This window comes from Staurois parvus, unplaced genomic scaffold, assembly GCF_062004578.1.
Source record: "Staurois parvus isolate SC_StPar_1 unplaced genomic scaffold, SC_StPar_1.0 ptg000098l, whole genome shotgun sequence".
Lineage (NCBI taxonomy): Eukaryota > Metazoa > Chordata > Amphibia > Anura > Ranidae > Staurois > Staurois parvus.
Genome location: NW_028317894.1, coordinates 328,661 through 352,188, shown reverse-complemented (window position 1 = coordinate 352,188; position 23,528 = coordinate 328,661). Strand labels below are relative to the sequence as shown.

Sequence of the window (23,528 nt, the reverse complement as noted above, 5' to 3'; positions counted from 1 at the left end):
AAAGAAAACACTATAATCATCATAAAAAAGAACAACTGAGTTCTACTCAAAAACTTTTCTACCGTTTCTAAAGGCAGAGCTATTCAGATCCCTACTATACAACCTTTTTGAAGGATAAGGGCACTTTAAAATGTTCTTGCTTTATTGCATCCCTTCTTTACTCTGCTTAATGTAGGACAGTGCTGGTGTATAGCTGATGCTCTACCTTCTCAGGGCTGCAGCTGTTTACTATCTCCAGTATTCTGTACTGCTCAAAGAAGACAGGTGCCTCTGCCAGTATGAGTCAGTTAAATAAAAGACCTTGCTTTCCCTATCTGCATTTCAGTGCTGAAAGAGTATTCTATGAAGGGGGGAGGACCACCAGAGACACCAAGCTCTTGCCAACCCCAAGAAATTATTTTTTAAATTTGTTTGTGCAGAGGAAGAGGGTGTATTATTTACGCTATCTACTACCTGTTGATGATCACCTACAGTTGTCCAGTCATTGCATTCTAGGTAATGATCATTCTGCACACGTTGCAAAGAAATTAAACTGATCTAAGTTATTACTGGTGGTAACACACCAGCCTTCTGTTGGAATGACTATAGCACACTGACTATCAGAAGTGAGGTTTGAAATTAGCATCTGCAAGTGTGGTGTTCTATCCCCCCCAGGGGGAAGTTCATCATTGAAAATGACCTGACCACCTGCATTTCAGTCTCAGTTATACAAATTGTAAGCAATATATCTTATCCTATGGGCCTAGTGAGACACTAAGCATTGCATTTTAGCTTATCACCTGTTATCACCATCCATATATTATAATATTGCAGCCGTACCAACCGCATGTGGCAAGTGGTATTACCCATTGTTTGATAAATGCAAAGACTCTACAAGTAGAGATCATCAGTTCACATATTCAATGTACTGAGCAGTGTTAGGAACTGTAGGATGGTGAAGTTAGGCATACATTAGTGTGACCTATGTTGTAGCTGAATGGATTAGCAGGAATGCCGTTTATCAGTGGGATGCTTTAGTGCTTTAGATTTACGTGTAAGCTATCAGGGCTCATTCACAATGTGTGTTATAACATGTGTACCAATCCTTCCTTATTTTCTTTGGGCCGGCACCAGAGTCTTTTATTTTTAAAGTGTAAAGATTAGAGAGATTTCCTTTACGTCTTGTACAACTAACATGTTTCACAAAACAGGAAGTGATAGACAATTTGCAACAGGGACACAGACAGAAATGAAAATCCGATGGGTTGTAGCCTTTCAGTACTCCACCTCAAACAGACCTCTCAATAATGCCTTTCCTCCTGGCACTATTCCCCCTCTCCAGCATAATGTGAAAAAGCATTGACCCCCAACCCTTATTTCTATTCTCGCCTAGGTGAGAATGATATGTCCCTGCTCCTGTAACCTCATCGTGAGCTGTCTTCAAGAACCCAAAAGAGACAGCCTGCTCCTGATGAAGTTAGAGAAGAAGATGGTGTCAAGGGGTCCGGACTATATCAGATCACAGCAGGATAACACTGGATTCACTGGACAGATGAGTATGTCAATTGAGGACAAAAGGGGTTTAAAAAAGCAGGGGAAGGTGAGGGAGGTGGGGGAGTTCCTTTTTATAAAAAGGATCAATTCCACACTCCCTGCCCTGATTTCCCTAATGGAGCTCCAGAGAGGACCAGGAGTTCCAATCACCCCCCACTCTACCAAAACTAAAACAAAAAGTGTTTTGGCATTGACATGAACTTTAAATTGCAGCCATCTAGTTCATGGACAGATATATTTTTATGTATCTTGTTAATGATAGGGTATATAAACATGATGACTCAACATGGTGCCCCAGATGATCTCAGTCATGATGAGATGCAAAGGGTGGACCCTGTGATGTTATTACATTTTACCTGAAGTGAGGTAATATTGCAATACTTACTGCAGTTTGATGTTTTTTATACAGCGCTGATTGTCTTTTATTCCTTGTGAGTGCATTGAAGTCTTTAATAAAGTGTTTTAGTTGGATTTCACACTATGTAGTGCTTGTGACTCTCCTCTTTGGGGATATACTGGTTGATACTGTTGGAGAGCCATGTGCATTGCGGCATTCTTGCTAAAGTGAATGAAAACATCCTGTAAAGACCAGATTGCTTGATGTGAGGAATAACCAATACAAGTGAAATAAGTCTCTTTATAACTTTAGAGTCATATCTGTCCGGTAAGTTGAATTGAGTGTCTGTGTGGTAGTTGCAGTGAAGCACTTTATAAGATGTGTTTTTGGAGAATTGTCATTTCTCCACACCCTTTGGATTGCACCGTTTTGGACTTATTGAGGACATTCCATATTTATTTTATATATATTTCATATTCATGTATTTGAATGTTTGTTATATACTATCTAATAATTTTTTGTCACATACAATATTGGTTTATTTTGGATTGTAGTGCAGCACATCATTTGCCATATATTTTCACAAGTCTTCTTTTTTTCTGTTTTCATCAGTAGTTTGATAAAGGAATAGAAATGTAAAATGAAACACAAAATGAAAGTCAGCACCAAGCTAATGAAAATACAAGATCTCCTGGAAAAGCCAGAATGAGTTAAAATCTCATCCCTGGTGGATGGATGTAATTCTGGTTTTATGCTTTCCAATAAATTAATATAAAGAGGAAATACAGCTCTATTAAACTTGCTTGCTTAGACGTGTGAGGTCTGGAAGTGTGAGGCAGAACAGTGAACCCCTGGGTGGCCCAATGCAGAAAGTAGAATTGAGAGCCTGTTTAATGGGCGCAAATGATACAAGTGAGACTGTGGGATCGTCATACACAGCTCTGTTGCTGGTTCATTTCTGTACTATGGAAGTGTATGGAAATGATTTGCAGACTCCAAATAAAAATACTTACAGTAATAAATTTCAGTATTTTTCCTAAGAGCAGAAACAATTTTCTTTACAATAAAATTTTCAGGCACTAATAATCTAAAATAAAAACCAGCTACTAATATCACCAGAAATGCGTATGTATATGAAAATGTCCATGCCTATAAAATAATAAATTTGACTTGCATTTTAACTAACAATTATTAACTAGGGATGCTAACCTTTTGTTGAAAATTTGGACATTTCAATGACATTTCTTCACATCATTGAAATGCATTGGAGTCATTGGTAGAGGAAGAATTAAAGGAACACTGGTACCTGGCATGTGGGAATGTGTGTATGCTCCATTGTACCTATATGGTATGAACACAGCCTATGTGAAGCTATCAGAAAATAATCTATTAATTATATCACCTTTTGTATGTATTCTGCAGACCTAGATCTGTCCCTGGCTGCCCTGTCCAGATCTACATCACTTCTGGAACTTTTGTCATAGGAATCCAGTAAGCTTAACTACTTGTGCTGTCTGTGGTGTTTTCTCATGCAGTGTTATTAGCCCTGTCTAGTTTAATTCTACAGAACACCACCCTTTATGTTATGAAGATAAGGGGAAGGTGTTCTCTAGCCCTTCTTCCTTTCCTAGAGTGACAACACTGCTCCTCTTTAAATACAGTACAGCGAGTGAGAGTTGTCAGTCTAGGACAGGAAGTGTGTTACTGGCAGGACCACCAGATAAGAATAAAGGAAAATGGCCTGATTAAAAAAAAAAAAAAACAGATGCAGTCACCATCTGAGAACTGGTAAACTGCAATATATTACATTTTAGATCCTAGTTTAGGTACACAGTAAGGTGCTAACTGAGATGAGTTTGAAATCCACCACTTGGAAAAGTCCGCAACAGGCTCACAATAAATGTTTTACACCAGTTTATCAGCATAGGCAGTATAATAAACAGTTTCCAAGACACCTTTTGTTATGTTTTTCTTTTATTTATTACAAAGAAAATAAAAGATTATTGTTTTAGAACATGCTCATGCCATTAGCCAAAAAACAAAATAATTCATGTGTAGATACCCTTTAAAAATATTCAGCTCTCAGTGTGAAAATATTGTTATTGAGTTCCACAGCAATCCTATAATACTTCATAAATGCACATTACATTTTATAATAGAAAAACCTGAGCAGAGCTCTTTTATGATCTTGATACCATTTAGCAATGTTCTCTATTGTTATTGCTTCTGAGAACTCTTCACTACTTATTTCTGTGAATTTTCTTTGTACAATGCAACGAAGCTGTGTGTAATTTCATTGCTGAACTGGGAATAAAAAAGGGGTAACAAAAAACAAAATTGATGGTGTAACAACATTGTCTATTATTTGCAAAATTACCAGCCAATTCATTTGTCACTGAAACAGTAGAATGTGCATCTGTTGTGAAGCTACGTAATCCAATAAAGGGAAAATGTCACTTGAATTGATTTAATTAATGGCAATGTACAGTTTGTCCAATGTGTTCCTAGATAAACATGTAAAGGAAATCAGCTTGGTGTTAATAATCTTCACCGTCATCAATCTTCAGTCAACATCTGCTAATGTTTTAAAAGCCTTGCTTGAATTTATAGTTTGTTCATGAAGGTAGCCATAGTTGCCCAATGCACCCTAGGCTCTGCTTCCTGGTTTGCAATGCTAAAAAATGATTTGCGATATTGCCCCTCTCTCATTGATCCTGAGAAAATTGCAAGTCTATGGGTTATTTATTACAGAAGTAGGACTTTTTCACTTAGCACAGTTAATGTCCATTGAGCTTGGCAAATAAGGTGAAGCTGTGTTTACTTCAATCATCTAATGATGCATAATATAAAATCCAGTTGTTTTCATTTCCCTTGCACATGATTGGGTATGGAACAGATAGTGAACACAGATTCACCTTATTTATTAAGCTCACCCAACCAGTTAATTTACATCATTGTAGCAGGTAATCTTATTTTGCCTCTAATGGATAATCTATACATTTGTGCATTTAAAGTGTATTTAAAACCAAGAACTACATTTTATATTTTTAAGCCCTATTCTTTTTTATCTTTAGGTTGCTTTTCTTAAAGATAAATGTTTTTAAAATGTTACCAAAGACACTTCCTTTCCAGGGTGCTTCTCTTTGTCCAGCAATTGTTGTCACCCTTTGTGTGCACACAAAATTGGAAGATCAGAGACCAGGGCTTTTAGTGAGGTGCATGACACTGTACATACAAACCAGCTGAACTAAGAAAAGCAAAGATTCCTGAAAAAAAAAATGTTGAACAACTTTCTTATTTGTGAATACCCTTATTTTTCCGTTAGAGTTTATACCTAATACAATAGCAAAATATGAATTAACAAAATGAAAGTAACACATTTTTTTTTTATATGTAGATCTTAAATCTATTTTTCAATATGTTTGGTATTGTGCTTCATTGTATACAATTTTCTTAAGCAAATCATTTTTTGTGAAACTCTTGTAATATTTTCTGCCTGGGTATCCTGCCAATAACAGCTCTTCCTTTCGTTGACAACATTAGGTCACTGCCTCTCAATTAAAAGAAGGGTTGTCAGCCTATGTGAGCGCTTCTTCAGTTTGCCACTGGCTTTAATATCAAGTATCCCAGCAAAGTTGCACCCATCCTAATTAAGATACAGACCATCCCTAGCACAGAACCTGTAGCCAACTGAAAAATGAGCCCAGTTCTCCAAGAACACAATGGGGTTGATTTACTAAAACAGAAGAGTGCAAAATCTGGTGCAGCTCTGCATAGTAGCCTATCAGCTTCTAACTTCAGCTTGTTCAATTAAGCTTTGACAAAAAGACCTGGAAGCTGGTTTTTATGTTGAGCCGCACTAGATTTTGCACTCTCCAATTTTAGTAAATCAACACAAACTGTTTTTTTTTTAAACTATTCAACCACCTTATCAATTTATCAGAACTGCTAATAATAGCTCAATAGGGCTTTAAAGGTGTGTATTTATTTACTGTAGACTATTTTTGCTTATTTATTCACATTACTTGTTTTATATATATTTTTATATATATATATATATATATATATATATATATATATATACACACACACACATTACCTCCTCCTCCTCCATGAGACTGTAATATATGCAATAAATTTAAATACTAATTTCCTCCTTGGGAACACCTAGTCAGGTGACTCAACTCCTAGCTAAGTACAAGATATGTATCAAATAGTCCAGAGGTTCACTTGTCTTGGCACCAACAAGAGTTTTCTTTCTCAATATGTTCCATATATAAAGCTTCATCAGGAGTACAAGGAGAGGGAGACTATAATAGTGTGTACTGTCTGTCTAGACTGTCAACCACACAGATAGTCCTTGGTGCTTCTAAACCCCCCCCCCCCCACTTAATACCCAAATTGAAGGTGTGATGGAGATCAGAAATATTATTTTGTTTTTGTGTTGTTTTGTTGAAATCAACAAGTGTGTCAAGCAGTCAGCTTGTCTGCTTAATTAAATCTATGAATTCCAATGGGAGATGAGATTGATCTCAGTAGGAGGCACACACAGCAAGATGTACTGCAGCTGGGAAAAGCCAGACGTGTCGGCATCGGGAGGGCTTGAGGTTTGGTCAAATTGAAAGGACAGTATAACGTACCTATGTTGGGAGAAAGGATCAGAATTGTAACGGAGGAGTGGGTGGAACAAAATGCACGCGGAGAGGATTGGGACACACAAGGCTTTTATTAAGTGATTTTGAGGGCACACGATGAATATAGCAAGGTTCTGGCAAAACAAGAGTTAAGTCCGTATGACTGGGTGGGGCACCCAACAAGGATCATCTAGTTCTGGTAGACAGCAAGCCTAGTCCGTAGCACCATCTGGGCTCACAACAGGGAGGTGCAAGGATTAAGTTCAGGTTGGCACAGAACAGGGAGGCAGAACTCTGGCGGGCAAGAATTAAGTCCAGGTTGGCCCACAGCAGGGAGTCAGAACTCTGGTGGGCAATGGATTAAGTCCAGGTTGGCACACAGCAGGGAGGCAGAGCTCTGGCAGGCTATGGATTAAGTCCAGGCTGGCACACGACAGGGAGGCAGAACTCTGACAGGCATGGATTAAGTCCAGGTTAAATCCTCAGCACAGCGGCTGGCAGACAGGAAGAAAGCAGAACTCTGACGAGTGGTGGAGAGAGCAAGGGGCCAGTAGCAGTGGCAGGCCAGCCAGGCTCTTCAGCGGTCCATGGGTCCTGGCATGGTGACACTGTACTACTTGTGGGGGGTGACGAAGATTTTTTTTTTTTTACACTGATTGCTTTTACACCCATAAAGGCTGTAAAAGCAATAATTTCTCCTTGTCCCTGGCTGCATTCTTGCAGCCATTGAGAAATACTGTGTGAGCTGTGATTGGTCACAGCTTGTCACATGGTACAAGGCTGTTGTGAATAGCCTTGTACCATGTGACTTCTGTGATCATTCACAGATTTCAAACGTAGTAAGCAATGATGTCAGAAGTGACGTCTTGCTTACTACTCTGCATGTGATCACTGATTGGCCAATCAGTGATCACATGATCGGGACCTCGCACAGAAGTCCCATACGACAATCGGTGTTCCACTGTGTCCAGAGTGCGCGCAAAAGCAGGGGACGGGGATGCTGTTTATAAACGGGCACCCACCCCTGCACTGCCACCATCCAGCCGTTTATATACAATGGCCGGACGGGAGGTGGTTAACAAATACATGCGTAAGCCACAGTCCCACATCAAGGGTCCTCTATATACTGTGGACCTAACTAAAATTTCCAAAGCCTCCGTAGTGGAACCACATGTATAAATGGATAGGTTAAGGGCAGGTGTGCCTGGAGGAGCCCATCATTCCTTAAGGATACAGGGATGCACGTAACATCCAGCTATACCAAAATGACAGCAAAGTTTTGCTGGGTGTCACGTGTGTCCTTGTACCTTTAATGAGGGATGGGCTCCTCCAGGCACACCTGCCCTTAACCCTTTGTTTTTAAAGCATACTGTTAGACATGGCCAAATTGGTTGTTTCGCAAACTGGCTGATAAGTGTTGCTGGGAAATCTTTTGTTTGTTTTGCAAGCTGACTGTTTGACACACTGTTGAGTTCAACAAAACAACACAAAAATAAAATAATATATCTACTGTCTGTCACAAGAATGTTCAGAGCTTACTTCAGTGATGGACAGAGGAGCTCATGGCTGCTGCAGGTCTCTCAGGAAGATGCATTGAACTGCTAAGACAGATAGTTCAGTATGGACTGTGCTTTACTTTCTGCACTGCTGTGACAAGTAGTTCTGCATTGTCTGTGTGGTTTTCTGGACACTGGAACCTTATTCTACCCTCTGCTCTTCCATCAACTGTGGACTGTGTGGTCTTGAAGCTAAGGCCAGGACACAGAGCCATCTGAGGATCTGTGATGAGTTGGTGAAGGACCTCTGGACCTCTTTCTCCATGCTACTCTGCCAAGACGTCCTCTACAGAGGCCACTGTTGGCTGATGAGTCCCTGAATTGCTGTCCTGTGCCCCTGGACCTGTCTGTACCAGTTTTCGGTCTGCTACTCACTGGCTCTTGATTGTTGCTTTTGATTCTGGACTAAGCTCTGCGGTACTAGAGTACCACCCTGTGCCAAGCACTTCGCCCATGTTGTGCTGGATCCCTGTCCATCCCTGTTGTGTGCCCACTTCCTTGTGTGGATAAACCCTTTCCCTGCCAGAACTCTGCCAACCCTGCTGTGTGTGTGGACTCTGTGCCTCTTGTCCTCCTCCCTCTACTGGGGTGCTTCTGAGCTGTGGCCAGACCCCACAACCCCGTCCTGGAGACCATACCGCTGGTTGTACCTTGTGTGCTGGATTTTACCCTTTCCTCCCAAGATCTCTGCCCTGAGGTGGACTTGCCCTGGGTGATGGACTTAACCCTGCTCTGCCCGGAACCCTTTGCCCGATGTGCTTGACCTAACCCTATTCTGCCTGGAACTTTTTAAGGCCAAATACATGTGCTTGGATAGCACATGCCCACAATGGATATACTAGGACAACATGTTGATGGTATTCATATAAATGCATTTAGAGCCTTCCACAAAATATGAACTTTCTTTACACATGATAGTGGCGGGCGCGGCGTCAGACCCCTGACCTTCTTACCAACTCGTGACCGAAGGACTAGCCAATCTAACATGTGCGTAACAATACCACGCCCAGCTGCACCCTGCACATCGATTTTCCAGCTAATTCGACTACAATCGACATACCTGCAGCCTAGGAGCATTTGTTACTGGGTCAGGTTAATTACGCAATTAACCTTTCACACTGCCACCACCTCATTTTTGTACAGAGAAAGAGGAAACTCAGCAATACACTAGGATGATTGGTTACTCGTCGGTATACCGCTATCTCCACAGACGGGTTATACAGAGGGTTAAACACTCATAGTAGCGCTCTTCAGTGGCAGGGATTCATAAGTCACATTAAAGAGCTATAGAAACAGTTCAACACTTTCAGAAAGTAAGATTTATTACTAAAAGGTCAAAAGGGTGCAGTAGAAATATTTACAGAAAAAAGATGTAACATATATATATATATATATATATATATATATATATATATATATAAACATACAGAGCACAACAGCACAGCAAACAGATAACAGAAAGAAGTTTAGGTAAATAAGTACTTGCCCACAAAGATGCCTGGGGTTAAGCAGTTTCAAGTCTGATGAGCTTAAAAGGGATTCTGGTCTCGACTGCTAGTTTTGTTGGTTCATCGCAGGAGACTTGGCTTTCTCTCTGTCTGCTAGATGTTAAAATGCAGACGGTCCTCACTTCTCTGTCTACACACAAAGCATAACAGCTTCTTTTTCTACCCAAAATCAACTGGTATCTTCCTACAATGGACAAGCCAAGCCTTGTTTGGGCAGAGGACTGTTAGGCAGGGGCTCAGCATCATACACTGATTGCATTCCTGAGGGAGGGGGAATGAGGGGATAACATTAAGACTTAACACAGTGAGAGCCGTGCCTGGCTCTAGTGTCCACAGCTGCTACACCTCCCCCTTCAAGTGATAGCATAGGAGTTTAAAAGAAATACCAAAATGTAGAAGTTTGGAGCAAAATGGAGAACCGCACCTCTCCCTGTGTGCATGATTGTGACAATGATGTATACCTATTGGGGATAAACAAATCTGCCAAGTTTGCAAACAGTGTTGCAATCTTGCTTGAAGTTTTAAGGTTGCAAACTTTCCAGTGAATCCCATTGAGGTATGTGGGGAGGTGCATCTTATTCAATTCTGACAATTTTTAGGGCTTAATAAGCACACTAAACCAATGGATTGGGAAGCTGGTATTGGGAGTATATTCATATGAAGAATTGCCATCTCTGCTTAACAACAAACACTGACAATATGGCTGTTGTGAGCCAACCCTTGTGAGCAGGGGTGGGTTATAATTTCCTTCAGATTATTGGCTCTTGTGACTCAGCTGACCCATGTAAAGGCTATGTATGAATTATGGGTTGTTTCTTATTTCTGTTGGCAAATCTGCTAAGTTTTCAGCCAAAAGTTCACAAACCCAACAAACTCTGGGAAATCGCCAAGAACCTGAACTTTATTTCTAATACCTATACTTATTTAATTTGGCTTTCACTACGGATTGCAAAATCTGTCGCAGATTGTTCTGCCCGCAGCTGAAGAAGAGAAGCATCAGGTGGCCTGATTGGCTCACGTACAGGCAACATAACTTTTATCTGTATTTGTGCTACACAGGCAAGCCAAAGAAATTATTTCCTCAAGCAATACTTACTTACTTTGACCTGAAAATACCAATGGTATTTCATAAAGCACAAACATATTTATCTTGCTTCAAACAGTAACCATAAGGACTAAAATCAAGAAGTTGATCTTTTGTATAACCCTTTTTGCCTGAAACTGTACAATAAATCTTTTTTTATCTAAGTCAAGAATTACTAACAGTCTAAAATAGAAAAACTCCTGTTAAGTAGACCTAGTTTTATTGTCAATTCAGTTTCAAAACTTGTGTGAAATGTTTTTAAATCTGCAAGTTTCATTAAAATAATACATAGAGATTCTGCCATGGACAGGCACTTTCTGTTACAGGGGACAACTGGGTCCCATTTGTGCTCCTATGTTGTCACTCTATTACATACCTCCACCCCCCCCCCCCCATTCCAGATAAAGCAACAAGTGGCCATGCTAACAAACATCGCAGAGCAATGGTCCATCTTCACTATCAGGAAGCTATTCCAGAGCAATGATGTGCAGGTGACAATGTCAACAGAATGTTGATAAAAGACTGGAGGTGAACAGCAGCAGTAAGATGCAAAAAAAAAGATGAAACAAGGTGACACAGGAAAAAAAAACAATGGTTCATTGTACATAGTGCTTTAGCAAATTACATAACGTCTTGTTAGAGTTTAGATTTTCTTTAAAGCTTAATTCCAGGTTTAGCTCCACTGGCCCCATATCCCCCCCCCCCTTCCCAGGGGTCTCTTATGTTTTATGTAGCACTACCCCCTCAGGGGTCAGTGAGTAATCTTTGGGCTTCCTGTCTTGCCTGACCCTGCTCTGAAAGCCCAACCCCTGCTGACACTACCTCCAATCAGAGGAACACTGATCAGGTAGCTGATGGTCTCTTTGTAGATGGGGGCCCCCAATGTTTCCTGCATTTCCTCTGTCAGAGATCCCTCTGAACAGCAGCACTCTGGACCACCGGCCCACGGGACAGCTCACTAGACTCATCAGCGGTGTCAGCAGCTTCTCCTTCTCCTAGCCTGGTCCCCCAGTGTCCCGCACGACCTTCTCCTCCACACCTGCTCTCCAGCTCTCACCCCTCATATCCTGCCCTGGGGTCCTGGGCTTCTGTATTTATCTGCCTACACCCACACGCTAACTCCTCTGGGAAATGTAGTTCATTAGCAATATCATGGCAAGGTGTTACATTTATTGTATATGATCTTTTTTTTGTTATACTTACTATCACGTGACACACTGGGGTGTATTTACTAATGTTGAAGAGTGCAAAATCTGACTCATTTTGCAGAGAAACCAATCAGCTTCTAACCTCAGCTTGTTCAATTAAGCTTTGGCCATAAAACTTAGAAGTTGATTGGTTTCTATGCAGAAGTGAGCCTGATTTAGCACTCTCCACCATAAGTAAATAAACTGCACTGGGTCTTCTTCCTCTTCACGTTTTATCTGGCCTGGAGCAGTTGTCTGCTGATGCAGAGAGCTGCTCTGCCGTGATGACATAAGCGCCACTCTCTGCTTTGATATCCTATGAATCAAGGCACTCTGGTGTCCCCGTAGGGGACAGAGCCATGACACCTTGCATTCACTGTAGGCCCTCAGTCTTCTGGGTTGAATGACGTGACTGGGCATCATTCAACCAGGGAAAAACTAAGAACATCTTGTGGCTGAAAAAAAGGACTGTGGGGAACAGCTCCAGACTAAATGTGAGTCTTGTAGCATAAGCTGCCTTTTTATTTATTACACTGCTTTACCCCATATCTGTGTAAATTCACCCACCTATGTAAATAAAATTGGGAAAAGGTCTAGGGACCTATACCTGATTACATCTGGGAAAAAATTCTACACGCTGTTCAAAAGACATCACTCTCCCCCTCACATAGGCTGACCTAAAGTGTTATTAAACCCAGAATCCTGCATTTACTATATACGGTCTCCCACAGTACACAGAACACGGAAATGCAATTATTTTAGTAAATATAAACTGCTAAATACTTTTTCTCATCAGCAATATAGTAGTCTTGTGACTTTTATCATTGTGCGACTGAGCAGTAGTTAATCTTGTAGGAGGAGTTTTCATTCTCCTCTGACTGTCCTATAAGGCTACATGACCCCGGACCCTCTGTCTGGACAGTGATAATTGGCCCTGTGCTGATCAGGTGCACCCCCCCAAAAAAACCTCTCTAGCAATACACACCAAACTGAGCATGTGCACAGTGTTTCCTAGGGTTCTGTACTATCAGCATATGAATTGGGGACTGTGGAAAAAGGAGAGGATCAGAGAAAACAAGGATCAAACAGCCTTTTTACATAGTTAGGATGGTTAACCCCTTAGTTTCGACAGTGAGAACAAGCATGCTTTACTGCATATCCACTCTGATTTTACTGTTCTGGATTTAGTAGCACTTTAACTATTTATCCTACATAGAGTCTTCCATGCTCCTGCACAGAATTGTCCAATGCAGTGGTCCCTGCAACACATGTGACCACATCCACAAGTCACCCCAATTCATCTCCTGTAGCATTATCCCATTGGGAGGGATGTATTTTTACCCTTGTTTGGAGTCTTCTGCACAAAACTTGTGGCTGACCTCAAGCGGATACTTTGACTTTTTTTTCCACCAATGACTGCACATCACTTGCTATACTACAATCCCTATTTGTGGTCTGCAAAATGATAGCCTTAAAATGAGTTTCCTCCACACTTCCCTCAGTTGAATTGAACAAATGTGTTGCCTTCGAGGGGCACACTTATCTGCACAATGCAATGTGCAAATTCAACGGTACATGGTCTCATTGGTACTTTGGTGCTATAAATTGCCCTGTTTAAAATACTTGGTTTTGATCTACTAAGCCTACAATACCTGTGAGAAATATTCTGTCATATATGGAGCTGTCTCAATTTTCTTTGATTTTGGTAACGCAATACTAATTATATTACTGTCTGGGCCTATCCTGGAGGATGGTTTCTATTTTTGTTTGTTTGTATGACAAAAAAGCTTGGTAAACAAAATAAAAAATATCTGATTGAAAAAAATGCTGTATAAATAGTTTTTGCTATTAGACATGTGCATTCTGAAAATTTTCAATTTGTTTCGAATGCATTAGTTCATTGAAGAATTTAGTTTTGTCATATTCATTATGTTGAACAGATTTGTTTATGGAATTCATTTTCTACCTTCAGCATTCATTTCATATATACGTTGGTCTGGGTGGATTAGAAAAATGTTGCAATTTTTCCAGAAGATTACTATATATTCGATATATTATCAAATTGGAGAGATTCAATATTTTAGGACACTAGTCCAACCTACCAAGAGAAATGGCATGAGCTGATTGAACGATATCGAATGGCATCATGTGCATCCAAAATAACAGATGGAATAAAATTCGGATCCATCTGTTATCTGATTTCAAATTATTGAACAAAATTGAAAATTGAATAAATTTCCCCATGGGCCTGAACTACTACCACGTCATCTAATATCATCCGAATGAAAGGCATTCATGACGTTCGTTATAACTTTTTTTTTTTATTCTTTTACATTTGCTACTATGTCCATTTGAAGATTTTTATACATCCAAATCTCCAAAATTTAAATTTCTGCCTGAAAAAGAAATCATAATGAAATGCACATGTCTATTTGCTATATAAACCCCAATAATAATATTAGCACAATAGATTTGTTGGTAGGGAGTCAGTTCTGCTGGTAGCAATGGTGGGTCAAAAACACTGCAAGTGCGAAAAGAAGAATCTAGGCACTGCTGTTAATTGCTACAAATGCACATCAAGACCTTTTTGAGGTTGGAAGAATTCTATGAAATCTCTATTTTTGTTAAGCTGATTACATGAAGAATGCATGCTCATTATTTAAATTAGCCATACCCCTTAGTTAAACTAGCCACACGCTCACTTTAGGCTACATGTACCCAGTGGTGTATTTAGGTTTCATGCTGCCCTAGGCAACACAAAAATTGGCTCCCCCCCTCCACGGAGAGACCCTGACACTGAACAGCACCCCCCTCCCCCACGAAGACAGCCTGGCATTGACCAAGAACTCCCCAGCCCCCCACCCCCACCCAAGAGAGCCTTCCACTACCACTAGCCCCCCCTCCATACACTGGCAATGCCCCCCCCCGGCGAGAGAGAAGACACTCACTTTCACAGCTCCAGACATCCCCAGGAACAAGAATCAGGCTCTGCATACACCATCAAGCAGCCCGCAGCCTCTCTCAGATCCCACCAGGTCCCCATGTTGCGTGTGTTTCTTATTCCATCCCTTCCTTTGGGGGGTGGCGCTGCCCCCCTGAAAAATGCCACTGCCCCCCTGAAAAATGCAGCTGCCCCCCCCCCTGAAAGATGCTGATGCCCCCCTGAAAAATGCCACCCTAGGCAAATGCCCTGTTTGCCTTGTGGTAAATACACCCCTGCGTGCACCACTACTATATCACCCTCATACATTTCTCCCAGGTCTACATCTATGTAAATGCCATCCAGTTAAGGTTATGGCCAAAGTACAAATTCACATTAAGCCCCTTACTTTTGAGTTTACATATAACTGAATAATTTAAACTTCACTGTCTCAAACTTTTCTTTCCATCGACAAAGGCCAAACTTGTTTCCACGTTCGGTCAATGTAATGTTCCTTCCACTCAGTTTCATTTTCTTGCTTTGTAAATGCTTTCATTGATCACAGATTTCATTTTCAGCTTAGGCACAGTGTAATATCTGAATTCCCTCTGTAAAGCTAAATTGGTACCTGCTTCTCGGTGAGCGCTCAGCCCATCCACAGTGAAGAGGTATCCATAGGAACCAAGGAGCCAAGCGCAGCAGATGGAATTACAGGAACAAGATCAATGACTTGACACGTTTGTTATAGAACAAGGCAGCTATAGCTGTAATAGCTTAATGTTCTGGGTATTAGATGGGTTACAGCTGCAAAGCATAGAAACATACACATTGTATGGATATAATTACACTTCACATTTTCAATCCTGCATGACCCAAACTAGCTGCAGTATCACAAAGCACAATACAACCATAATTAAAACTTCAGAAACTTTATTTCATTTTAACTTCTTTGTTTTACAACACTCTGTAATACTTAAAGGGGATTTCTACCAAGTCAGAGGCACTTCAGGGTGCCCAGATTTTCAATGTCATTTATAGTGTCCTTTGTGTCATGGTCTGGAGTCAAGCTTGGAAGCCAGTAGCTATAGCAGTGGAGCAGCTCTTGCCGACAAGTGGGATAGGTATACAAATGTCTCACAGAGCTATGGGACAGATCAGCACATAGCGTAGATGTAATATAATATATGCACTGTGTGCACCTGCTTAAAGTGGATGGTATGTCAGGGCAAAGAAAAATGCAGTATATATGAGCATTTATATGCAATACATGCACATTTCTCAATTTTCTGTCCTTTTAACCACTTAAAGGTCTTGGTGGTATAATGACACTGGTTTACTTGAGGTGCGGGGTCTAAGTACTAACCAGTATTCACTAGAGCTCCTGATGGTAGAGATGGGTTTAGCTGCGTGTTAGTACCAGGTCGCGGTCCTCAAGATCACCCCACCAGGAGGCCGGGGTCCTGTAGCAGAGAAACAGGTAGGGATCAAGCAGAAGCGTACTCAGTAAACAATCCAAAGGTCAGTAATGAGTGGTTGCAGGTTGGGATTAAGGAGAAGCGTAGTCAAGGAACAAGTCAAAGGGTGGTAACAAATGGGAGCAAAGATATGAATGGCAGCAGGAGTGTCATGCACCTTGTTGTTGAGCCTGACATGTAGAGGAAGGCTTCTCGTACAGCTCCGGCTCAGGGGTCACTGAAGGTGGAACAGCAACCACAAGAGCACGGTGGGGTATGAGTGCCTGATCAGTCCAGTAGTCTTCTGAGGAATAGCTGATAACTTGCTGAATGGATGCCAGGAGTGAAGCAGCAGGCTGTAGGCCAACGTCACTGCAGAGCAGGCTGGCCGTAAATGGCGCAGTAGAGCAGGCTGGTAGCAGACAGGCTGACAGCGGGCAGATGACACAGCAGAGCAGGCTGGTAGCAGGTGAAGCTGGATGCAGGGTCAGACGGGCCAGGTCGGTAACAGGCGGGAAAGTCAAGCATACACGGCAGGCAGAAGAGAGGTCAAATCATAGGCCAATGTTAGCAGCAGTGAGGCAGATACCGTAGGCAGAGACAGAATCCAAGAAGCAAGCCAAGGTCAGTGCAGGAAGTGTTCAAGCACGGTCAGGATCAGGGGCAGGCTGACAACTCATGGGGCCCCCGGGCAATAGGGGATCATGGGGCCCCTGTGTCCTTGCCCAAACTCAAAAAAGCCTATGAAAAAGGTACCAGGGGCATCTCATGGGGCCCCCTACTGACCCTGGGCCCTCAGGCAGTGCCTGAGTTTCCAAATGGTCAGTCCACCGCTGGTCAGGATAAGTCGGGACAATCAGAGGTATTAATACAGGAACGGACACAGGAACACAGGGAGAGCTGTAGAACAGACAGCAATTCACTAGTGCAGCTGCTGCACTTATATAGGCCAATAGGCACCAGAATTAGCCAATGTGCATTGCCATGCGCACACACCTGCACACATGTGTGCGCATATGCACACGCCTGCACACAACAGCACGAGCATTTGTAGGCTCACGCCTGCGCAATCGTGTGTGGCTACAAGCCTCATCTATGCCACGGCCAACATGTCCCTGACAAGGAGAAAAAAGAGTGAGATATCGGTTGGAGAGAGCACAATATTCTGGCAAACAGGTAGTGCAGAGACATGGCTTAAATCAGAAAGTTCATGAGAAGAGCTAAGAGTTCAAGGTTCAAGACAAACATTGTTCAAAGTAGGATCATCCAAGGAATTGTGAATGGAGCTGGTCAGCATTCCAGGTGGCTCATCAAGAAGAGTCACTACCAGACACTGCACATTCATGTGTGGCTACAAGCCTCATCTATGCCACGGCCAACATGTCCCTGACAAGGAGAAAAAAGAGTGAGATATAGGTTGGAGAGAGCACAATATTCTGGCAAACAGGAAATGCAGAGACATGGCTTAAATCAGAAAGTTCTTGAGAAGAGCTAAAAGTTCAAGGTTCAAGACAAACAATGTTCAAGGTAGGATCATCCTAGGAATTGTGAATGGAGCTGCCCAGCATTCCAGGTGGCTCATCAAGAAGAGTCACTACCAGACACTGCTGAAATTCCAGGTCCTGACACTTTGCCAATTAGAAGAAGGTGGAGATACAGAGCTATGGGACAGATCAGCACACAGCATAGAGGTAATATAATATATGCACTGTGTGCTCCTGCTTAAAGTGGATGGAATTTCAGGGCAAAGAAATATGCAGTATATATGAGCATTTATATGCACTTTCTGCCATACATGCACATTTCTCAATGTTCTGTCCTTTTAACCACTTAAAGGTCTTGGGGGTATAAGATACACACTAGCAAACTTTAAGACATTTCTAAAGTGTATCTCCTGCACTATGCTCCAGTTCCCCTGTTGCTACTCTCCTGGTACAATTACAATATCATTTTGACAGCTAGGTCCTGCTCTGCATCATAAATTCAGCCTTTCATGTGCAAAATGATGACAAGATAAGGTAAGATAAGACAAATACTTTTCTTGTCATTGCAACATAACTTACAATGAAATTCTATAAAAAAAAACTCCACGCATATGCGAAACATATAACAACCTCAATATAAACACATTTGAACATCACGCTCCCATATAAAAACCTAAAAGAAACCCCTACCACATAAACAAGCAAAGTCACTTGGAGCTAGAATAGTTTATTCAAAATTATCATATAGGGCCTGGATAGCTCTTGGAAAGATACTTTCCTTGAATCGGTTTGTCCTCACCTTTATGTTTCTGAGCCTGCTGCCAGTTGGCAGTAGTTCAAAAATATATTTTCCAAGGTGGGATGGGTCACTTACTCTTTTGCCTGCCCTGTTGACACAACAGGGACTTGTAAATTTTGCTTAAAAAAAACAAACCTACAGCCCACGACCTTCTGTGCAACTTTGATTATTTTCGGAAGGGCAGCCTTCTCTGCCAGTGTGCAGGTGGAATACCAGGCTAAAATATAGTATGTCAGCACACTCCCATGGCGGAGTGTAAGAAGGGCTCTAAGATGTTTTTCCTTAGGCCAGATTTCCTAAGACGTCTCAGGAAATATAAATGTTGCTGACACCTCTTGGTAACAGCTGTCACATTCAATGACCAAGCTATATTTTCTGTAATATTGATACCTAAAAACTCAAATGCTGATACCTGCTCTACCAATTCTCCTCTGATGTAAATGGAACCATGTTAGTCATGCTCTTCCTAAAATCAGTTTTTCATTCCTTCCCAGTGTTTAGGGACAAATTGTTTGCCTCTGACCACTCTACTAGATTGGCCAACTCTTCCCTGTAATGCTTCTCATCCCCTCTTGTGATGCAACCTACTATGGTGGTATCATCTGCAAATTTGATGATACTATTTGTAGAAAAGCAGGGAGTACAATCACAAATGTACAGAGAGTAAAGAAGAGGGCTCAATACACAACCTTGCAGTACTCCTATGCTGACCTCACGCTGGGATGAAACATGCTTGCCCGATTTGACCACCTGTGGGTGGCCTACCAAGAAATCCTTTAACCAAGAGCAAAGGGAAAGAGCATAGTCAGCTTCAGCATCTTCTGCGCCAATAGATCTTTGACAGCGGTGTTAAAAGCCAAATTATAGCAAATGAACAACATTTTTACGTAGTTGCCAGAGTGTTCCAGATGACTGTAGTGCCAGAGCTCTAATATCCTCAATGCTTCTATTGGCTCTGTACGCAAATTGGTAAGGGTCAAAATTACCTGGTAAGGCTGTTTAGATATGTTTTAACACCAATCCATCAAAGCACTTCATTATTACCTACTGTATAGTCCTTCAAGCTCCTTCCAATCAGCTTTCACTGAGCTCTGCAGAGTGTAACTTCAGCTTCCCGTGCCCCCTGCTTTATGAAAGCTCAGACAAACTGTATACATTCTTCACTCTTAACAGCTGTAGAGAAGAGGATACTGCAGATAAACCGGTACAACATACGTAGGAGGATTTACTTCATCTCTGTGTATCACCAGAGGCCAGTCAGTTCACTGGATATATGTAAGGGTTTAAAACCATTTTAATCATTGGCAAGCTGCAATATATTATTTTTTGCTTTTGGATTTAATACCACTTTAATATCATGTAATGGCATTTATGTAGATCAAATGAATTACCTTTTACCTGAATATGAAATCAGTTAAAGCCACCTTACAAGTTAAAAGTTTTTTAATTAAATGTATTCATGTTTAACTCCTTATTAAACCTTTGTTAACTGTAATCAACCTTAATTTGTTCCTTCCTTCCCTTCTCCCTTAGCTATTTTTTTTTTGCTTTTTTTTTACTAATATTTAAACTTTGTTTTTATTTGTAAATTACTTTGCCATGATTTTTACCAGAAATCTACAGTGATGCTAAAACTAACATTAGTCAAAATAAAAAACAATTGATTTTTTCATTTTCATAATTGCATACAAAATAAAATAATTTTGATTTGTTTTGCAAAAAGAAAGCCTTGTTTGTTTAAAAAATAAAACAATGTATATATAACTTCATTGTCTGAAATTATGAGAGATACAGAAAAATAAACAAGTACATAGCAGGAATGTATAATTGAATGTGTTCTGAGGTGTTTAACCACTTCAAGTCTGGACACTTTCATCCCCTTCCAGTCCAGGACAATTTTCAGCTTTCAGTGCTATCACACTTTGAATGACAATTGTGCGGTCATGCAACACTGTACCCATATGAATTTTTTAGCATTTTTTTGAGACAGATAAAACATTATTTTGGTGGTATTTATTAACCTTTGGGATTTTTGATTTTTGCCATATAAATGAAAAAGGCCAAACATTTTGAAAAAAAAAAGTGTTTTTCTTAGAACATTTTGCAAATAAATAATCTTTCTTCATAAATATTGGCCAAAATGTATTCATCTATCTTTTTAGTAAAAAAAAAAAATAGTTTATAACCAAAAATTATAATTTAAAAAAAAAATATTTACATTTTTATTTTTTTTATATTATTATTTATGGGTTTTTTTTAACATACCATCACCCTAGCAGTACTGTGTCAGCATATTGACACTATACTACTCATGGGGAGTGATGAAGATTTTTTTTCTTTTTTTACACTGATTGCTTTTACACCCATAAAGGCTGTAAAAGCACAAATTTCTCCTTCTCTCTGGCTGCATTCTTGCAGCCATTGAGAATTATTGTGAGAGCTGTGATTGGTCACAGCTTGTCACATGGTACAAGGCTGTTGTGAATAACCTTGTACCATATGACCTCTGTGATCATTCACAGATTTCACTAGTAGTAAGCAATGATGTCAGAAAGTGACATCTTGTTTACTATTATTCATGTGATCACTAATTGGCCAATCAGGGATCACATGAATCGGGACCTCCCACAGAGGTCCCGTACAGCGATCGGTGTTCCGCTGTGTCCTGATGACACAGCAGGTACCGGATCGAGGTGCCGCATGCTCCTAGGCAGTGAATGCGAAGGCCGTTTATAAACAGCAACCCGCTTCAGTGCTGCTCCCTTCCACCTGTTTATGTTCAAGGACCGGATGGGAAGTAGTTAAGGTGGCTTTAAGGACACAAAGATACTTGTTGATCCTGGCAAACATGCTTTCAGGTACTCTTCCAGTGCCTCTTCTGGACTGAAATCACAAGGTTTGGTGTCAGGTCTGCCCTGTTGCCTAAACTACGTCCTCTTCTCATCCTAACAACATAGGGGTAAGTGTTTAGCAGTCTAAGCAAAGAACTGGAAAGGCTGATTATACACCTTGGGATAACACTGCAGAATGCATGGGCACAAGAATTCAGACTGGATCAGTAGGGTTATTTATGCACTTCTATAGATACGGCAGAATACGTTTAGGGCTTGTTACGCTTGCTTCAAAATGTTGCATTGGAAATGCTTTTTTAAAGCACTCTGAATGCAAATCAAAACATCTTTTACTAAAGAAAATGTTAAGCTTACAGTCCTGTTTACATGTTGCATTTGCTTTGCTTTGCTTCATTTAAAAAATTATACTCCACCTCGCTTTCTTGGTGCTTCAAAGCATCCCCAGAACCTCCATAGAAGTATATTACAAAGCTCCCTAACAGCACTTGCAGCTTTTGAGAGGCTTTTATTCAGTTTCAGCTTTACTTTGTTTTGTAGGTATTGCAGATATGAGATATCTCAGGATGCACTGGGAAAACCAACAAGCGAACCTAAAAGAAGTCACCAGCAGTCACTTCTGGTTCATGTGTATATATTCAAGAAGTGTCTGGTGAAGATATCACATCTAGTGTGCGGCGAAGAGCAGCGGAAAGGTGAGCTGGGTCCAGACTGGAGGGGAGCAAATAGCACACGGGACTCTTGGTGTACAACATGAGAATGCTATAGTGGAAGGTTAGTGGGGACCAGAGAGCGAGGACTGAGCAGCAAAGGATCAGCAGAGCTGGTGGACCAGAGCAAGAGAAATTAGCAATGTCACATGTGGTGAACAGCATGGGAGCAATATAGCGGGAGATGAGCATGGACCAGAGACAGATGAGGATCAGCAAACCAGAGGATCAGCAGAGCTGGTGGACCAGAGCAGGAGAAACAAGCAATGTCACATGTGGTGTACAGCATGGGAGCAATATATAGAGAGAATTTAGCAGGGACCAGAGACAGAGGAAGATCAGCAAATCAGAGGATCAGTAGAGCTTGGGGTTACTACTGAGTGAGGGATCAGCAGAGCTGGGGGTTACTACTAAGCAGGGGATCAGCAGAGCTGGGCATTACTACTGAGTGAGGGATCAGCAGAGCTGGGGGTACTGCTGAGCAGGGGATCTGCTAAACAAGGGTACCGATGAACTGGGGATCTGAAGAACAGGGGTACTAATGAGCTGGGGACCTGCTGAGTGGGGGTACTACTGAGCTGTAGTTCTGCTAGGTCCTTTTAAAACAAATAGAAAATCAATACACACAGGGCATTTGGTAAGCTTCATTAAGCTTCAAAAAAGCATCATCAAAGCACCACAAAAGCATTAAAAACACATAAAAGGTGCATGTTGAAGCAGTAGGCACTTTAATGTATGTTAAGGTTGAAGCAAGTGTAAATCAGCACAAAATGTTCTATTTAGCAGACCAAAAGTAACTAGATAAGAGAAGTTCCCTGTGAGCATTGATGTGCACTTTAACATTCACAACTTGGTGGCATGACCCTTTGAAGGACCAACCATCCAGATTACATTTCAGGTTTGCACACTATAGCTTCATCTGGGCAATTCAAACATGCTTCCATAGCTTGACCTGAAATGGTTTACCTGGAATGATTCCAAATCTCTTCATTTCCTTTTGAGCCTACTCCAGTCACCTAATCATTCAGCCACAGCTACTCATATCAGCAATGACCACAAGCAGAAATTCAAGAGGTTGGGACAGCTCAGAACATATATGACCCCATCCCTTCCTTTTCTACCCCATATCTTGGTTCTTTTTGTCACAAATAGTGGCATAGGGTCACACTTATTTGATTATAATTGTATTATATATGCATTGTTCTCACCTAATTTCAAGTTTATAGCTATGCTACGACTGACAGAAAATAATGCACTATGTGGCTTACCTTGTAATTAATTTTATTTCAGCAGGTCTACACAAAGGAATCTAACTGCCCTAACGTTTTAGCAATGTCAGGACACACAGGCGTCCAGGTAAGGAATGTGCATTTATTCAGGTAATGAAAGATATATAAAAATGTAAAAGAAGTGCAGAGCTAAAAACACGCAATCAATAAATGTATTGATTGTGTGTTTTTAGCACTGTACTTC

At 41.0% G+C, this 23,528-nt stretch overlaps 1 long non-coding RNA gene across 1 annotated transcript; it reads left to right on the top strand.

Annotated features, from left to right (window-relative positions):
• Positions 1–1,455: 1,455 nt before the first annotated feature.
• LOC149467855 (uncharacterized) lies at positions 1,456–21,974 on the top strand. The gene is made up of 3 exons (XR_016311819.1): positions 1,456–1,535; positions 3,293–3,361; positions 21,886–21,974. It is a non-coding gene; the product is annotated as an uncharacterized LOC149467855 (long non-coding RNA).
• Positions 21,975–23,528: the final 1,554 nt, after the last annotated feature.